Source organism: Crocuta crocuta, unplaced genomic scaffold (genome assembly GCF_008692635.1).
Source record: "Crocuta crocuta isolate KB4526 unplaced genomic scaffold, BGI_CrCroc_1.0 scaffold28, whole genome shotgun sequence".
NCBI classification, from domain to species: domain Eukaryota; kingdom Metazoa; phylum Chordata; class Mammalia; order Carnivora; family Hyaenidae; genus Crocuta; species Crocuta crocuta.
This window is the reverse complement of record NW_027533256.1, coordinates 7,331,132-7,350,035: the sequence shown is the minus strand read 5'-3', so window position 1 is coordinate 7,350,035 and position 18,904 is coordinate 7,331,132. Positions and strand designations below refer to the sequence as shown.

Below are 18,904 nucleotides of genomic sequence, written 5' to 3'. Positions count from 1 at the left end.
GCTTTTGCCCCAGCCCAGCTTGGAGCAGGGAGCACGTGGTATTAACACCATTGGTCCCTCAAATGGTCCTTGCCCTTGACCCTAGGACATGACCTATGTGCTCAGCAGACCAGAGGTTCTGACTGTGGTTTGTACGTGGTCAGTATGAGGCACTTTGAGGACAACTTTTGGGATCTCAGAGTCACTTTCCCTATAGAGAGTATAAGGCTAAGCATGACCCTGAGCAGCCATTTGATCACCAGGGGACTCCATGCCATTTGTCAGTAAAATGGGGAAAGGGACACCTGCTCGTGTGGTTGAGGAGAGAAGTAATTGAGGAGATCCCTGCGAGCCCCCTCACATGGTGCTGTGTTACCTGGGTCTCCTTCCCAGGCACCAGCCGGAGCCTCCCTTTCACAGGCTTGCTGGCAGGTGACGTCACCTTTGGTGACCACCTGAGGCACCCTTTTTTTGTCTAGCCCTGCTCTTGCTGTGCCTTGCCCTAGAGGGCCCCACACAGCCCTGCCCATTTTAGGTTGATGGCGCTCCCTTTTTTGCCCTAGGTCTTGAAGAGTGATGGAGACCCTTCTGAGAGTCTTCCTGGACCCAGAGCCTGGGACTTTCCCATGTGCGGCAGAGGGATCTGGATGGGGGAGGATGATGAATAATGTGAGACCCCTTTCCTCTCCTTTTGTGGGAGGCTGGCTTTTTTAGGGGGGAAGATGGGCTTCCTCATGATCCCCTGGAGGATTGTCTGGGGATGGTCATGTGGTGACTTTTTACTGTCAAACCTCTCTTGGTTCAGGTGGCTGAAATCCTAGCCAACATTTATTCAGACACGATTCGCTGATTTGGGCCAGTGGAGTCATCTGGATGGATGGGCCTGGGACAGGGCAGAGTTTACGTAAGCCATGCTCCATGCTTCATAAAGACATTCCCACACATGGAAGGACACTGTCCCATGCCAGTTGGAGCAGTGACTGGGGGAGCCATGGAGAAGAAGGGGCTTTGGGGCTCCACCAAATACCATCGTCTATCAGGGCAAGTGAAATCCAAAACTACATTGTGGTTCTCTATCTGCAAACTGTGTGACCTCCAGCAGGGGAGGGATATTTCTTGAGCCAGTTTCTTCCCTTGAAAGCTAAGCATGGAAGTGACCCCCAGCTTGTGCTGTGGTACGAAGCAGAGGATGTAGCCTTGTGAAGATGCCTGGCACATCGTCAGAGACAGCCTGAGTGAGTCTGAATGGTGAAGTGTTCCAATGGGTTCCAGGAGAGCGAGAAGGATGAAGGGGGAGGGGTCAGAGCTGCTAGAGACTGGCAGGTGCCCAGCTTGATCTGATGACCTGAACCCTTGTGCTTTCCATTACTTTCTCTGCTCTGGCCAGGCTTGGACCCTGGAATGGCCTGAGGAGAATGGACTGGAGTAAGGCCTGAGAATGAACTAGACTCTGCAGCCTCTGCGGTGCTTGGCTGCCCAAGGTCAAGGCCCTCAGCTCAAAGTTGAAGAGAAAAAAAGTTCCCCCTCAGAAAACTTTTTGAGGCCTTTCTTGTGATGGCCCTGATTTTAAGGGCCTCTGGGGTCGAAGACCCCACTCAGAATTAAGCTGGGATGCTGGAGAGAAAGTGTCTGCTGGAAGGAAGGTGGGTTAGGGAAGGGACAGAAAATAGCCTCTCAAAGTCAGAGAGGCCTGGGAAATGCCTGGCTGTGGCTATCAGGCTTCCAAGTTGGATCCAGGGGCTGTTTCATGTAAGGATGTCTGGTTCACTGTGTGCAGAACATGGTTCTGAGGAACAAGTTACATGTTGGTCACCTGGATGAAGGGGTGTGGGAGCGAGGTCTCTGGTGGATCTGTTCTCCATGGGCGTTGTCTGAGACCCTTCCTGGGGCCCACCAGCTGCAGCCACATGGCCCATGGGTGTGGATGGGCACTCCCTGGATGGCCTCACCACTGGCCCTGCGTCCATTTGCCAAAAGTCAGGCCAGTTTGCCCTTAGAGCAAGTCACTGAATAATCAGTTTGTTGAGAGCTTGAAGGTGTTTTTCTTTTTATTTATTTATTNTGGGGCTCGAACCCACAAACCATGAGATCATGACCTGAGCCGAAGTCATGACCTGAGCTCAACCGACTGAGCCACCCAGGTGCCCCTTGAAGGTATTTTTCAAATTTTGTTTTTGCCTCAGCCTTTGCCTCTGTCTTGGGTAGCTTCTTCCACCTGCCCCTCCCTCTCCTGCTGGTTTATATGCAAATGATGGGTGGGAGGAGGGGCAAGATGAGGCTAAAACTTAGGGCAAAACCCTCACTACTGCCATTTGGCGTTTGAGAGACATGGGATTTTGTGATTTGGCTTCTGGTGAGTTGGCCACTAGGAAAAAAAACCAATTACTTGATCTCGTCATGTGGGGAACTGACTTTGGAGATTTGGTTTTTGTTGCGTTGACCTGATTTCTGAAGTAAAATGTCAGGAAAGTTTACAGGAAGCCAGAGGCCTCCTACCTGGAAAACGTACTCACACATTGTGCCCCTCAAGGCTGAGACTCCGTCTCTTCCTTGAGGCAGCACGTTCCTCCCCATGATGGCCTGGTGTCCTCCCTCACTCTCTCTTCCTCTCTCTCTACCTCTGTCTCTCACGCACACACACTTCTGCCTGAAGCCACCAGAGGAATAAGTTGGAGTCTGGGCAGGATTTTCCCATGGGGTGGCTCAGAAAACAACCATAATTGGAGGGAGTAGGGAAAAGACAATGCACTATAATTGGTCTAAATAACCCTTCTCACTGAGTGTTAAAAACAAATAAGTTCTCTGGGAGCTGACGCAGCATTTTTCTTCCTTGGGTTTTCTTGCTATTTTGGAAGCGGTTGTTCCTGGATGACATGCTTATCTCTCCCCCATCCCCCGCTCAAGGTGGGGAAGGGCCCCGGGGGCTGCTGGTATTTCCTGCTTGTGAGATCAGATCACCGGACAATGATGTGATAGAGGTCGTCCGGTGTGTGCCTGGGGCTGTCTCACAGACACACTGTCTGAACTCTCTGCTTCTGCCCCAGATCTGGTCCCCTCCTGGCTTGGCTGGTGGCACCACTGTCGCCTGAGTGATACTCCTTACTTTCCCTCATGGCACTCTGCTGGGTGATCCCCAGCTCTTTCTGAGCATCCTTGAGTCTACCTCTTCTTCTTCCCCACCTTTGCAGACCCTCATCATTTCTCACCTAGATTATTGTGACAGTGACCTCAGCTGGTATTCCTCAACTGGTATCTTTTCTTCTTTTTGTTTCTCACCATATTTTCTCTGATCTACTCCTATGTTCCCAAGAGATGGGACTTGGGAACACAAATCTGATTGGTCAGATCCCAGCTTACAAATCTTTGGTGGCTTTCTCTTGACTCAGAATCCAGTTCAGGTTTGCAACATGACATGTGGGGCCCTTCCTAACCCAGCCTTCCTTCCTCCTCCATATGGTGCCTTCATGCTCCTCTTTCCTGGCATTCAGCCTGCAGTGCTCGAGTTCTCAGAATATGTGCACTGCTCGCTACTTATGCCTCACCTTTCTATGCCTTGGTGCCTTTGCACATGCCGACCTTCCTGCCTAAGAAAGCCTGCCTTTCACTTTATAATCCCGTGATTTAATAGGCCTTCAAGACCCAGCTCAGAGAACATCTCTGTTCTTCTTTTCTGCTTTTCTTCTTCCAACTTCTTTATCGATGACTCCTACATTGCTTCTAACACTGTGCTGTATTTAATTTGTTTCTGTAGTCCACTGTCCTCTTACTCCCATCCGTTAGAGAAGGAAGGAACCATGCTACGTCTATCTCTGTATCCCCAGCATCTGGCCCGGGACTTGACCCATGCTAGTCCTCAAGAATGGCTGTCCATTCTCCCCGAATGGGCTCATTTCACAGATGTTTGTCAAACACCCTCTATATGCCAGGCACAGCGCTAGGCACCGGGAATATGGTAATGAATGTGACCTCATGAAGCCTCTATTCTAGTGGGGAAAGGTGGATAGTAGACAAATAAACAGATAACTGTGTCAGATGATGCCACCAAAAACCAGCAAAAGGGACTGAGAAGAAGCAGCCAAGAAAGTTAGGAAGATAAAATCATGATATTTGTCTTTCTCTGATTGACTTACTTCATGTAGCGTAACACATTCTAGTTCTATCCACATTGTTGCGAATGGCAAGATTTCATTCTTTTTGACTGCCGAGTAATATTCCATTATCTATGTATGTACGTATGTATCTATCCGTATCTCACATCTTTATCCATTCATCAGATGAGCATTGAACATAGGAGAAGGGAAGGCAAAATAAAAACAGAGGCGGAGGCAAACCATAAGAGAATCTTAAGTACAGAGAACAAACTGAGGGTTGCTGGAGGGGATGTGGTTGGAGGGATATTGGGGAGGGCACTTGTTGGGATGAGCACTGGGTGCTCTCTGTAGGTGATAAATCAATAAATTCTACTCCTGCAGTCATTACTACACTATGTTAACTAATATGAATTTAAATTAAAAACAAAACAAAACAAAACAAAGTCAGAGAATAACCAGGAGGAGAGGTCAAGAGACATTTCAGGGGAGAGTGGGGTGAGCAACACCCAGTGGTGCAGGTGGGTTGAGGAGGAAGAGAGGTGAATGTTGACTATTGGATTTACAACAGAGACATCCTTGAGGTCTTTGGCAAGAGCTGTTGTGGGGTGGTGGTGGGACCAAAGCTGACAGGGGTGGGCTCGAGAGAGAATGGGAAGACAGGAGACGGGGCTAGCAGGTGTAGACCACCTTTCGTACACATCCCATTGTAAAGGGGAGCAGAGTCTTGGAGGGGTGGTGGTATTGGGGAGGGATGATTTTATGAAGACGGGAGATACGACAGTGTGCCTGTGTTTTGAGGGAATGCCTCTGCAGAGAGCATGCTGCTTACAAGAGAGAAGGGACAGTTGGTTTTGTGATGCCCTTAAGTTGGCTGCAGGGGGTGGGATCTGGTACTCAAGATGTGTGTGTCATAAGTGAGATGAGCCTCGTCTGGCTTCTCCCGGCACCATTAACCAGCTGGCCGCCGATGAACTTGGCACTGGAGAGATCTGCAGGGTTGTCCTTTCCCCACGTCTTAAGTGTCATGGTCATGACCGCCAGGACTCCCGGCATGAGCAGGTGCGGGGCGGAGCAGTGCTGGCACCAGGGATGTGGCAGCATAGCTCTGGTAATAGCACAATCAGAGCAGGCAAGGAGGGGATGAGTGGCACTAAGGGCAGGCTTGGCTGTAGTTTGCTTGAGAAGAAGTGGTACATGGTATCTGTGCGGTGGTTGCATTTGGAGTGTGGTTCACAGATGTCCAGGAAGAGAGCAGTCCACAGGCTGACGCCAAGGTTACCTTCAGGCCACCAACTCCTCTTGAAGAAGGTTGAAAATAACTAGAGACAAGTCAAAGCCAAGTTCAGGAGCTGGTAATCAGTGTGTGGGCCAGGGTGGGAGCTAGGCAGAGCAAGGCAGGGTGGATGTCCTGTCATGGGAGGTGGGGGCAGGGTGGGGACCAGGCCAGAGCCCTCGTGGCAGGGTGGTCACACATTATCTATGCCGGATCAGCCGGGAAGGGGAGCTCACAGCCATTAGTTTAATGTGCTGTGCTCTTGGGTAGATTATTTATCCACTTACCCATTCATTCAACAAGGATTTCACACATCTAGTCTGTTTTTCATTTAGGCAGGAATTATTATATCCATATTACAGATGAGGAACTAAGGCTGAGCAGAATTACAGAATTTTCTTAAGGCCCCAGCTATTTAATGGCAAAATGCTCAGGCTTCTGCTATAGTATGATGCTCCAGGCCAGGGCGACCGGATCCTGGGGCCCAGGTGGGCTGAGGGTCCTTGAGTCCCCAGAGTGGGTTCTGAGTCCTGTAGAGGTGTGTGTGTGTGTGTGTGTGTATGTGGTGTGTTTGTGTGTTGTATGTATATGTGTTTGTGTTGGGGTGTCAGATGGCTTCAGCCAGGGCAGAGGAGGGATGCAAAGGCCGGCAGCTAGGGAGGATGAGAGCCAGCATCCCTATCCTGCATCTGCTCTTTGCCACCCAAGTTGCACCAGGACCTCACCTGGCAGCCTGCTGCCTTTGCTGCTGATGGTCAGAGCTCACAGGGCATTCAGGGTGGGGGAGCAAGTTTGGGCTCCTGATGGCTGAAGCCCTTGGCTCTATCTGAGGTTGCTTTCTCCTGGCATGACAGCTGGGGACGTCCCTGATGTATTTGATGCAGGGCTGCTCTTCAGGAAACATGTATTGATCACCCACTCCATGCAAAATGCTGTGCTGGAAACCTTGCATTCTTCATCTGGTTTCATGCTCATGGCAGTATCATCACCTGATTTTACGGTTGAGAAAACCGTGGCACAGGAGGGATGAGTAACTCGTCCAAGTTCACACAGCTCATGCGTGAGAGGCTGGTGTAGGAACCAGGTCTGCCTGACCACTCCAAATTTCCAGAACCTTAATTGCTGACCATTAAGCCATTAGCTCTTATTAGGGTTGGGATCGATGTGTCTAAAATCATCCATGTGTTCATTTGTGGACAGAGTGAGGACCGTCCTTGACAGTCCCAGGCAGTGTAGTGGGATGACAGCTAGTTGAACAGGGGGGAGGATGTAGAAGGGCTTCCCTGGGGTCCGAGGTGGAGAGGGCAGGAGGCACGGTGAGGGGTGTTTGTGGCAGAGTGAACAGCATGAATTGAAGCCCAGAGTCATGGGGGTGAGGGTGGGTGCCTGGACAGGAGGTGGCTCTAGGCACCCGCCCCTGCCCACTGGGCCCAGCGTACTCCGCATCTGTGCCTCTAGTTCTGTCTGTATCTAGCAGCTAGTTTGTGCATGTGCATACGTACGTGCACGTGAGTGCATGTGTGGGCAGCAATCAGGAAAGTGCATCCCTCCATCAATCTCTATCTACTGGTGCATTGATTTGTCCATCTATATCCATCGTTTGCTTATCTCTGTATCTCCATTGTTTGGCAGAGAAGAGTAGGTGCTTAATCCTTGTTTGTTAAGATGATGCCTGTCTCCATCTCCATGTCAGTTCATGCCCTTATGTTCTGTGTAGGGGGCAATATGGCCACCACTGCCCCTGCTAATAGCTCCTGTCTACCTTGGGCAGGGCCTATGGCCCTCCTGGTTCCCCATTCCCATACAGGGTGTCCCAGACCCTTATCTTTTGATGGGGTCTCTCAGGTGTGCAGGATAGGGGCACCTGGGTGGCTCAGTTGGTTAAGTGTCCAACTTCAGCTCAGGTCATGTTCTCATAGTTCGTGGGTTCGAGCCCCGCATTGGGCTGTGTGCTGACAGCTCAGAGCCTGGAGCCTGCTTTGGCTTCTGTGTCTCCCTCTCTCTCTGCCCCTCCCCCGCTTGCACTCTATCTCTCTCTCTTTCAAAAATAAACATTAAAAAAAGATATGCAGGATGGCTGAAGGATGGGTGGCCTGTGGGGTGGACCATTAGGGAGGGCGAGCCTGCTTTTGTAGGCTTCTCCAAATCTCTTCCTCTCTCCTGGTCCCTCTTACCAAAAGTTTTTTTCTGATCCTCTATCTCGTCTCTTTCCAACTGGGTTTTTTAGTTGCATTTGGCCTTTGCTTTCACTCTCTCCCAAGCTGGAGATTCCATCTAGAATCTCAGAAGTGAGAAATGAAAAACTAGCCCTGAATCTTCTCAAATGTAAGAGCGGCACTTTCCTTGTTTTGTTTTTTTTCTCCCCTTGCTTCAGTGGTGGTGGAGAAGTGGAGGGAATGCCCCCTGGGAGTAAGGGAGTAAGAAAAGGGGCAGAGAAATACAGAGGGAGTAACCGGATCAATATGCTGAGGCATGTATCCTATTTATACTGACATCTGTATCTACATCTGTACACTCATACACACAATCCACACACACGTCTTTGTAGAACTTCTCATGGTTCTCAAAGGCCCTGGGGAACATTGGTGTGCTGCTCTAGGTGACAAAAGGAGGCAGGGTGGCAACATAGAGATTGAAGTGACCCGAGATACATAAGATACATACACCAGTTGGCTACATGCCATGGACTTTATCAGGATCCTGATACTGTACAAATATCACTTTTGGAAATTTGAATACTGACTGCATATTGGAACGTGCTCAAGGGATTCTTCCCGTTATCAGGTGTACTCATGGTATTGTGTTTATGTATTTATTTTTATTTTTATTTTTTTTACAATGTTTTATTTATTTCTAGGAGAGAGAGAGACAGCGTGAGCAGGGGAGGGTCAGAGAGAGAGGGAGTCACAGACGGAAACAGGCTCCAGGCTCTGAGCTGGCAGTCAGCACAGAGCCCGACGCGGGGCCTGAACCCACGAACCGCGAGATCATGACCTAAGCGAAAGTCGGACGCTCAACCGACTCAGCCACCCAGGCGCCCCATGTGTTTATGTACTTTTTAAAAAAAGCCCTTGTCTTTTAGAGATACGATTGAAATGTTTGCCAATGAAAGATATGGTGTTGGAGATTTCTTTGAAGGTAGCCGTGGTAGGACATGACACCCAGAGGTACCTGGTGGTTCATTACACTTTTTCAGTGTTTGCAACTTTAGAATAAAATCCTATGATAGCAATTGTTCTGTAGTTCTGCAAAGAATATGGTTTGTTTTTTATTTTAGGTTTTATGCCCTAACTTTCCTGGAATCATAGGTGGTGTTATCACTTGCTTGCTAGAGGGGAGCAGATGGCAGGATGAATGGATAAGTAATGAACAACTATTAATGAGAACAGGAAACTATCAATTGAGTTTCCTAGACAGCTTTATCCCTGGATACTTCTGCAAAATTACATGCGTCTAATATTATCATATTACTTTTTTTGCAGGAATATGAGTCACACCATGGACTTAAATAGGCCAGCCCTTTATTGTGGGAGGGTCGCGGTGGCTTAAGAATAGGCTCTGGAGGCAGACCCCGGGCTCTGCACATACTCATCCTCTGCCCTTGGGTCGTAAGTCCCCATCTGCAAAGTGAAGATTATGATAGCAACTACTACATACACATATGGTGGGATACTATTCAGCCACAGAAAGAAATACAATACTGGAAAATGCTACAATGTTGGATGAACCTGGAACACGTAATTAAGGGAAAGAAGATGGTGATGAAAGACCACTTACTGTGGGATTCCATTTATACGAAATGCTCCAAATAGCAAAATATAGAGACGGAAAGTGGTGGCCAGGGGTTGTGTGGGGGTGAGGGGTATAAGGAGCATCCCAGTCAATTCAGGCTGCCTTAAAAACATATCACAGACTGGGCGGCTTCTTAACAAAAAACATTTACTTCTCACAGTTCTGGAAGCTGGGGCCCAGGATCTTGGTGCCAGCGAATTCGCAGTGTCTGATGAAGGCCCTCTTCTGGGTTGGAGACTACCAGCTTCTGGCTGTGTCCTCACGTGATGGACGGGGGTGCAGGGCTCCGTGGGGTCTGATCTAATAAGAGGGTTCCAGCCTCGTGACTGAGCAGTCTCCCAGTACTGATCTTACAGGAGGTCGCCACCCTCACGACCTAAATACCTCCCCAAACCATCATATTAGGATTGTGTGGGGGAGGGGCACAGAGACGGTTGGATTAGAGCAGGGGTGGCTGCTTATGGACATGGGGTTTCTTTTTAAGATGATGGGATGTTAGATTGTGGTAATGGCTGCAGAACTCTGAATATAATTTAAAGAAAACATTGACTTGTACACATAAAATGGACGAGTTTTGTGGCATGTAAATTGTACATCAATAAAGCTGTTTGAAAAAAAAAATGCACCCACATCCTAGAATTAAGGATGAAATAAAATACCATGTGCAAAGTGTTTAGAAGAGGGCCCAGCACATCACGCAGGGTTGATAATTCTAGCTGCTTTACTAAATCACTGGGGGGGCATTTTCCTCCAGCATTTACTTTCTGAAGTGTTTAATACATATCCTGCTATGAATACTCTGGAAGTCTGTGGTTTAGGTAGAATTACCATCTCAGGGTTTTAATGATCACACTCTGATCTGGAATTAAGTGTCTGACTTCAGCGCAGGCCATGATCTCACGGTTGCGAGTTCGAGCCCTGCATCAAGCCCTGCATCAGGCTCCTCACTGACTATGTGGAGCCTGCTTAGGATTCTGTCTCCCTCTCTGCCTCCCCAACTCCTCTCTTTCGTCCTCTCTAAAAATAAATAAATAAACTAAAAAAAAAAAAAGCCTTCTAAGCATCCCTCAATACACTGTTCATATCTCTCCACAGTTTTGGGCTTTAAAAAAATGTCTCTTAATGAAGTTTGAGAATCCTTTGGGCAGTGTGGTATTTTTTTGTACTGTCTTCCTTAATACTTCTGTCCTTAGACTGTCCTGTATTCACCAGTGGTGTTTTTCAGGTTGCAGAACTTAGGGAAACATCTGAATCTTGGTACAGCTTTACAGATTCTCACCTCCGTTAATGGATATAGAGCCAATTAGTAATTAATCTAATTGATTCACCATCTCCTAATTTATCTCTCTTCCTTCAATAATTCCTTACTTGACTAAACTGTGGTGAGAGACAGAGAGAGACCTGACCTGCAGAATTGGCCTTGATGTTGGGGTTTCAGGCTTGCTTACCAGAGCCCTGGGCTCAGGGAGGAAGGTCCAGGCACCTTCTGCTGCCCCAGGTCCCTTAGGCAAAGGGGTACTGTCCCTTCAACGTAAACTTTGGCTGCCCTGGCAGGGCCAGAGTAGTGGTTGTGTGTCAGAATCACTTGGGGGAATTAAAAGAACACTGAGGGTGCCTGGGTGGTCCAGTCGGTTAAGCATCCGACTTTGGCTCAGGTCATGATCTTGTAGTTCATGGGTTTGCGCCCTGCATCGGGCTCTGTGCTAACAGCTTAGAGCCTGGAGCCTGTTTCAGATTCTGTGTCTCCCTCTCTTTCTGCCCCTTCCCTACTCACATGCTCTCTCTCTCTCTCTCGAAAATAAATAAACGTTAAAAAGAATAAAAGGACCCCGATGCCTGAGCCCTGCCTCTGGGTGCTCTGATGTAATTGATACAGGGTACAGAGACTAGTAAAAGATTCTGGGTGATTCAGATATGCCGCAGAGTTTGAGAACCACTGCCTCTGAGGGAAGACACACCAAATGGGAAGTCTGAAGGCAGAAAAATCAAGAGCACTTAATTAGTAGGGGGCGGAAGTATGGAGGGTAAACATTTCTCCTGACTTGTGTGAAGAGCAAAACCTGTGAGTAAACAGGCTGTTTATAACTGGCTTTCTGCTGAAAATAGAAAGAAGCTCAGGTCCAGTAATCCATTCAGCTTTTAGAACATGGAGCAAAATAGCTTCCCTTCTGCTCTGACACATCCTCGGGCAGGACTCTTCCTCCTTTGTCAATGAAACATGTCAGTGGGGTTGTCCTCTGGTGCTCAGAGCATGTGCACACGGGGGACGGTGGGAAGGTTCTGCTCAGCCCTGGGCCCTTTGCTGATTGCTTCTCTGTCATTCCGCTGGCCCTGGGGGAGCAGAGACGTGTATCCTTCTGGAGAAGAGCAGCCCACTGGGGAGGAGAGTGGGTCCGTTCATCAAAAGACAGGGTGTGGGCGTCTGTTGGCGTAGGGACCTCTGGAGGCAGGCAGGGTGCTTGGTCCCTCGTCACTCTGAAGAGGAGGACTGCCATAGCTCCACTTCATAGGGGAATAAACTGAAGCTGTGGGGTGTGTGCCGGGACTTAGCGATGGCGGGTGGTAGAGCCCAGGTCAGAACCACACTGCACCTCTGGCTCAGGCAGCAGTGAGGCGGGGTGAGAGCTTGCGGAGCTGATGCCCACAGTTGCTCTGGCTGACTTGGTGCAGGTGCCCAGGCCCGGGGCACTGGGTGCTGGCTTGCACGTCATTGCCTGCTGGCTTCGTGATTCCCTCGAGTCCTAGGCTTGTCTGGGGACTTCTTGGAAGAGCCTTGGGAAATTTGCTCTTCATTAAGGATGGTGGGAAAGGGGTGCCCACCGAGAGCCCCAGCAGTGGAGGGCCAGGTGGCTGCTGCTTGCATGGGCCCCCCCGTCTCTCTCCTCCCCCCGCCAGCTCTTACCGACAGTGCCCTGAGCAACAGGACAGGTGAGGTGACTGTACCATGAAGAAGATGTGTTCTCAGAGCCGCAGGCTGACTTGCATGGGTGGCTGCTGGGCTGTTTCAACAGCAGATCTTTTGGGATGTGGCATCTGCATGATGTAGTGGCACTTAGACTTCAGAAAGGGAGCCTTCCCTCAGCATGGGGGCGGGGGGCTGTATTCCAGAAACCCCAGCCTGGATCTCTGCTGGGATTTGGGGGGGAATTTGGCTTTTCTCTGACTTGCTTGACCCACCAGGCCTTGCAAGCTGCTCTTTAGCATCCACTTGGGTCTCTCTTTGGTTTCCAACTCCTGTTTCCTCCTTGGTGGCTTCTGCTCCACACCTCTGAGGTAGAATCAGGAGCAAGTTGATACACCCCTGCCCCCGCACGCCCCCACCAAGCAGGAGTGGGCAGGAAGTGGCTCACACCAGCTGGCTTCTTAACTCTGTGCTCAGCGATGTCACTGGTAGCTTGAAATCGATCATAATAGAAGCATTTACATCAAGGAAGTCTGCAAACACTGCAAATCAGAGACTTGTTATCTATCTATCTGTCGATCGATCAATCTATTGATCTGTCAATCTGTCACCTATCTTTTGATGCACTTGCAGAGAATCCATGGTTAAACCTTCACCAGCTCACCGCTGCCCCTGCTGCTCTCCCTGGGTTTGCTGGGACTGCCCCGGGGCTGGAGCATGTGAGGAAGGGTGGCTTCACAGGAGAACGGTGGGTGGTTGGCATGGATCCTCCTGCACCTTGCAGGACAGGAGGATGCTGCCTCAGCAGCTGTGTGAACAGTGGGCTCTTTGGGTGCTGGCAGTTTATCTTGGGACCAGTGGTGAGGGTATCTCACTCCCAGGCTCAGATGTACCCTAGGGCAACACAGACTTCCACTGAGGCAGGGCCTGTCCACCTCTATGTGATGGACGAAGGCAAGAACAACTTGCTTTAACTACACTACATTGTCTCACTGGCTCTGCACACCAGCCTGGTGAGGTACATGTCATTGTGCCCATTTCTCGGAAGTAGAAACTGAGGCTCAGAGTGGTTCTGTTTCTGTCCAAGGTCACACAGCCCATAAATGTCGGGAGAAAGATTTGTCCTGGACTCAAAGGCCCATGTTCTTTGTCTCTAGTCACCGCACTGCCTGAGGCAGGGGCACCAAGGCCCACCCATGTGCAGGCCGATCTTGCCCTTTGGTGCCTGTTGTAGAGTCTGGACCTCTTGAGCTGCATTCATGCCTGTGAGGAATTTCAAACCACTGATGCCTATGTCTGCCTCTTCCAGGAAGCCTGCCCTGACTGCTCCCTTCTTCTCTTGCCCTCACTATACTCAGATAGCTCTTGACCCTGAACTGTGTGCTCAGAAGCTATGGGATCCATGTGGCTTCGTTTTTTTTTTTTTTAATTTTTTTTTTTTTTTTAAATTTACATCCACATTAGTTAGCATATAGTGCAACAATGATTTCAGGAGTAGATTCCTTACTGACCATCCTTCCTCCCACAACCCCTCCCATAATCCTCTGTTTGTTTTCTATATTTAAGAGTCTCTTATGTTTCATCCCCCTCCCTGTTTTTATATTATTTTTGCTTCCCTGCCCTTATGTTCATCATATGAGTATAGCCCTCTGATATTTGTCTTTTTCTGGNGTTAGCATATAGTGCAACAATGATTTCAGGAGTAGATTCCTTACTGACCATCCTTCCTCCCACAACCCCTCCCATAATCCTCTGTTTGTTTTNTAAGTTCCTCGTAATCCTCCTATATGTGCAAACATATGGTATCTGTCCTTCTCTGCCTGACTTATTTCGCTCAGCATAACACCCTCGAGTTCCATCCATGTTGCTACACATGGCCAGATTTCATTCTTTCTCATTGCCATTATACCACATCTTTATCCATTCATGCATCAAGGGGTCCATGTGGCTACTTATGCTTCTTCCTTCCCTAAGAACCCATGCTTCCTTCTGGTCCCAATGGTTGAGCCCTGGATCTTTCCTCCCCTGGAAGATGGCGTCTTCTGTCTCACAGATGTCGCAAGTGCTCAGACAGGAGGCCCAGACTGTAGCTGGCTCAAACCATCGTTCAGTCAGCCCTCTTTTGTGTCCCAAAGCTGCAGGCTGAGGAAGAGATTGGGGAGGGCGGACCCCACAGTGACTGTGAGGAGGAGAAGTTCGGATTCCTCAGTTTCCTTATCTGTAAAACAGGGACAGTGCTGTGGAGCCCACCTGGCCTTGGTGAGAACTGCATGGGATGGTCCAGCCCCAGCCTGTGGGCTGGAACTGAGGGTGCTCTGGAGAAGCCCTCCCTCCTGCCACCCTGTGACAGGTCCTCTTTCCCCACAGCACCTTGGGACCATTTGCCTGGTCCTGGTGTCCTTGGGGAGAGTCACGGGCAGGGGCGTGTGTGACCTCAGGGAGCTATTCTCTGCATCTTGGGGAGAGGCATGGGTCTCTTCCAGAGGGGACGAACACTCTTTCCGGGGCCGGCTTAGAGATTACGAAGGTGAGAAGGCATGCGGGCTGCCTCTGTGGCCCCCTCTCCACTGCCCATCCCCGAGAAGACGGAGCAGGGAAGGAGATCTCCCCAGATTCCAACTGGCTAGCGGTCTGCCTCCACCCGTAGCTGGATACACTCCCAGGGCCGGGTTCTTCATTGGAAGCTCCATGTTGGTTCTCCGACCAACCAGCACTCAGACTGTGGAATGACTGTGGGCTCCCTGGCAACATGGCTCTGGAGGTGGTGGGTAAGATTGCAGTGCTGTAGTGGGGGAGGGCTTCTTCTGCCCCCCTTGCCTGGGCTTCTCTGGGCGGGCATGGGGTCCTCTTCCTTCAGCCCTCCTCCCTGCCAGCTGAGCCCTAGCATCCTTCCTGCAGCAGGCAGGTGGGGACACCCATAGGTTCCCAGATACAAAGGCAGGTTGTGAGCCTGAGAACTCAGGACTTTGGGTTTGGGGCGTGGCTCTGGCTTCCCTGGGAAGTGAGGAGGTACTGGGTGTAGGGTCCTACCAAACCTACCACAGACCATGTGGAAATAGAGACCGCCCCGCAAAAACTTCGCTGTGGCTGTGGGGACTGGTAGAAACTGCACTCTGGTCACACTTAACCTTCTGGGTTGAGAAAGCAGAGATAGTGTATTTGTTCTAAATTTTAAATATTGGTCAAGCCAACTTCTGTGGGCCAGCCATTGGCCGGCCTTGCTGCAGGGCCTGCCTTGACACTTCCCAGCTGCGGGACTACACAAAGTGACCTACGCTCTCCCAACCTCAGTGTGCCCATCTGGAGGATGGGACAGTCGTGTAGACCTTGCAGAGCTCTCGTGAGAACTAAGTGAAAAACCGTATATAAAGTGCCGGTGGAGTTGGCCTCCAGGGCTCAGTGAATGGTGCTACATGATGAGAGTGACAAAAAGCACAGCTGGGAATGATAACGTCTCCCGTTATGGAGGCCACTTTCGGGGGTTTGAGGTTACTCCGTGGTTGGCTTGGGCGTAATGAACTGTGAAACCTTTTCTTGTGTCTTCGGCATTCTGGAATTTCCCTGGGATCTGAGGTCCAACCAATGCGACTCAGACCTCATTTGAGTGTGGTGGGAGCCCCCTGGGGGTGTGAGCAGGGAGGTGAGTCTCACCTCCCAAATCCCAGGGACCTACTTGGGTGTCCCTTCCCAAGACTGCCAGCAACTCATAGCCATACCTGCCCTGCTTTAGAACCTCCCCTCTGCATTAGAACTCTCCCTACCCCGTGCTTCCTCCTCTGATTCACCCCTAGTACAGGGAGATCTATGGGAAGGACTCTCACTTGACATTTGGGAATAGAAAAAGGGATTCTGCGCACCTGGCTCAATCTAGCTCCAACACTCATCCTACTGCTACCCCCAGACCAACCCACTTCCAACTCCTATCTTCAGCCGCAGCCCCAACCTTAAACTTAACCTCAGTCTCAAAATTGTGTCCGTCTCTTTGCAAACTGTTCCAGCCCCAGGCGCCTCCTCAGCCCCCAGGGCTCCAGCAGGTTCTGACTCTTAGCCCTTGCCCGGCAGGGTCTATCCAGATGCTCTGTGCCTCCCCCCTGCTCCCAGCCCGTTCGCTGTCTCCAGGAAGGCAGCAAACAGCGCCACAGTTCTGCACAGCCGTGAGCTGTTTTCCTTCCTCCTTGGTGCAGCCTGGGCCTCCGTTCTTCACAGAGAACTGGAGCTCCTCAGGCATTTCCTTAATGAAGCGTGAGCCTGAGTGACAGTGCCAGCTGCCAATGTTACATGATCGTTCTCTTTTCCTTGTCCCAGGGTTCGCCGCCCACCTTGGGGCCCCTCACCCCCGGGACGTAAGAAGGGAGAGCAGGAAATGTGCACTGAGAGCAAACCTCTAAGACCACAGAATTGGTTTTCCTTCTGTTGGCTGTAGCCGAGGCTGATGGAAACCTGGCATGTGCTGTGTGGCTGTTTGTCCTGCTGGGAGCACAGTCTGCCTCTGGGAGCACTTTGTAGCCGCTGAGGGCGGCCCTGCCACTATCGTTGGGCTCCTGGATTTTCTGCTTGTTCTGTCCACGGTCCTTTGCTCCCTCTCCCTGGCTTGGGATCCCAGGTCTGCCTTCTGGTCTGAGCGTACGCACAGCCGTGCTTTACCACTGCCTCCGTGGCCTCCCTGTGCTGCTGATGTGCAGGGGGGAAGGCTGCACACCCACCTTTATTCTCTACCCCTTGGAGCCCAGGGGAAGGGGCTGGATAATTGGGATCCCAGGGGTTAGAGGAGGGGCTTCTCTCTGGTCCTGGAGGAAACCGAGCTCCCAGCCTTTGTTCTTGCTCTTCCAACTGCCTGAATGCTGTTCCCTTGCATACCCCTCCTCCCAGCCTCAGCTTAAAGTCATTTCTCCGGAAGCCTTCCCTGACCCTTCTGACCAGCAGAGTTTGCTCTTGTTTGATTGTGATGTAACTATGTGGTTGTGCAATTAGTTTAATTACATATCTGTCTCTTCCGCTGCGCTGGGTGAGGGCAGGGACTGCCCTCTGGGCCTGTGGTGAGTGGGCTGCCTGGAACGCAGGTGCCACTCAGTATATATTTGTCCCAAGTCCAGGGCTGGGTCCCAGCACCGGCTTTTCTGTTTTCTGCTACAGGGGGCTGGTGGACGTGGGCTCATCCCGGTTCTGGCATCCTGAGAGTTCCTTCGCCTCCTGGTTCTGAGACTGTTTCCTCCTGGTTCCTGGGCTGCTGTTCCAGGTCACTGGGCTGGAGCCTCCCCCAGATTTTGTCCTTTAAAACTCATTGATTTTTGTGCTGACTTTTACAGTACAAATGTCATCGTTAGATAAAATAATTGAAGCGGGTAATCTATTCGCTGAGCTCACACGGCCCCTCCCACTCTGCCTGGCCTGGTGCGTCCACAGAAGTGCTGCTGGGGTTTGTCTCCACGATAGGCCCCCACCTGGGCTGGGGCTGGGGCCAGCTGGTGCGGTGGTGCAGGGGCCTCAGGCCGGAGACCCTTCCCGGCCACGCCAGCACCCTCTGAGATGGACAGTGTGGTGACACTGCAGGCGGTCACCCAGCAGCTGGGGCCCTGAGGCCTCCTCCTCATCCCCTCTGCTCCTCATCCCCTTTTCCCATGCAGTTGAGTTGATCATACTTCCCCAGAAAGAGGATTAAGTAAGAGACTACAGACGGGTGGCCCCCACGGTCCCTGTCACTGAGTAGGGATTCAAGCAGGTGGGGCACCCACCTCGTTCTCTTCTGCGTGAGTCCTCTGGGTGTGGGCCAGGCCAGGTAACCAGCCTCCAGCAGATTGGATATCTCTTGAAAACAAAGAGTAGTTGGATGCCCCCAGAGAAAAGAGCTGTATCACACAAACGTAATCCTACCAACCTCTTTTGCTTTCAGAAGCTTACTTTAGCGAAGGCCTATGGTGGCGCAAGCCCATTTTCCATTCCCAGTTCTGCAAATCCAGTCTTTGTAAACAGAGGGATTCCTGTGCATGAGAAGGGTCTTGGGGATCATGTTTTCTAAAGCATAAAGGCATAGTCTGCTTGGACATGGAGCTGGGTTTGTGTTGGTGGGTGGGCGAGGGTGTTGGGGGCACTGTGGAGAAGTGAAGCTCCCCTGGGTCCTGGAGATGGTGAAGATGGGTCTGGGTGATGGGGAAGAAAGGGCCTTGGCTTGGATGCTGTTTTTTATGGGAAGGCCCGATGACAGAAGAAAGCTGGTTTGGAGCTCTAGGTCCATGGGGCAGCCCCCGGCTTTGCCTGCCTCCTGAGATTTCCCTCCAATCGAGGCTGCTGTGTCAGCAGAGAAGCCCTAAGTTAGCACCTGCCTACCTGGGTGTGACTTCGAATTCTGTCACACTTCAGGCTGAGGGGCATGGGGGCCATCACTTTACTCTGAAACCACTTCCCTGGTCTTTGAAAGGTTGCCCACCTGTCGAGCGGTGTAGATTAAGAAGTAGGAAGGCTTGGGACAAGGCAGGTGTTGGCTTGGGGCCTAATGGAGCCGGGTGGGTTTCCCTGGTACGAGGGAGCAGGGGTCTGGTGGCCTTGGAGCCTGGGGGTGGCAAGGAGCAGATGAGATAAGGTTGACCCCTAGCAGGGAGAGGCGGCCTCAACCCTAAAGGCAGACTGAGCAGCTGTGCTGGGCGGTGCGAGGAGGCCCTGCAAGCCAGAGCAGGGCTGAGGCTGTGGCTGGGGGAGCAGAACAGGAGGCCCAGGGCCCCAGAGGAAGCTATTGGGCCTGCAGGCTGACATGAGTGCATTAGGAAGGTAGCAGCCTCTCCCTTGAGATGCAGAATCACATTCCTCCTGATCTCAGTCCCCACCCTGCATTTACCCTGGGCAGCCCTGGGGGAGGAGGGGGGTGTGGGGATG

The 18,904-nt window shown here is 51.1% G+C and overlaps 1 protein-coding gene across 1 annotated transcript in view; it reads left to right on the top strand.

Annotated features, from left to right (window-relative positions):
- Positions 1-18,904, top strand: part of GRID1 (glutamate ionotropic receptor delta type subunit 1) — a gene marked incomplete at its 3' end in the record, with an annotated part of 707,181 nt that overhangs the window by 185,957 nt on the left and 502,320 nt on the right. The window lies entirely within an intron of this gene.